Here is a 328-nt window from a genome sequence, read left to right as displayed (position 1 = left end):
GTTTGCTTTAACATGCCTTTGTGCTCATGATGGAATTGAAATCATTACCTGCTTCCTATTTCTGGCTCCACAGCTACTGCAGCTTCACCTTTGTATGGAAGAAAGCAGCTTTCTACATTACTTCTCACTCTGCCAAGTATTACCAAGAATATATTGACTTCCTCAGTATACAGAAAGGAAAACTGGCGGTAAATAACTGGAATGAGAAGTGGCAGAACCTTGTTTTCATCAGGAGTGTCAAAATTAACAACCAAAACACCTTAAAAAAGACACACTGAATGTATACATATGGTTTGTCATAATGGAAAAGAGGTGTATATGTTAATCA

Source organism: Bubalus kerabau, chromosome 3 (assembly GCF_029407905.1).
Source record: "Bubalus kerabau isolate K-KA32 ecotype Philippines breed swamp buffalo chromosome 3, PCC_UOA_SB_1v2, whole genome shotgun sequence".
In the NCBI taxonomy this organism is placed as follows: domain Eukaryota; kingdom Metazoa; phylum Chordata; class Mammalia; order Artiodactyla; family Bovidae; genus Bubalus; species Bubalus kerabau.
The sequence above is the reverse complement of the archived record's forward strand: the minus strand, read 5'-3'. Positions refer to the sequence as shown.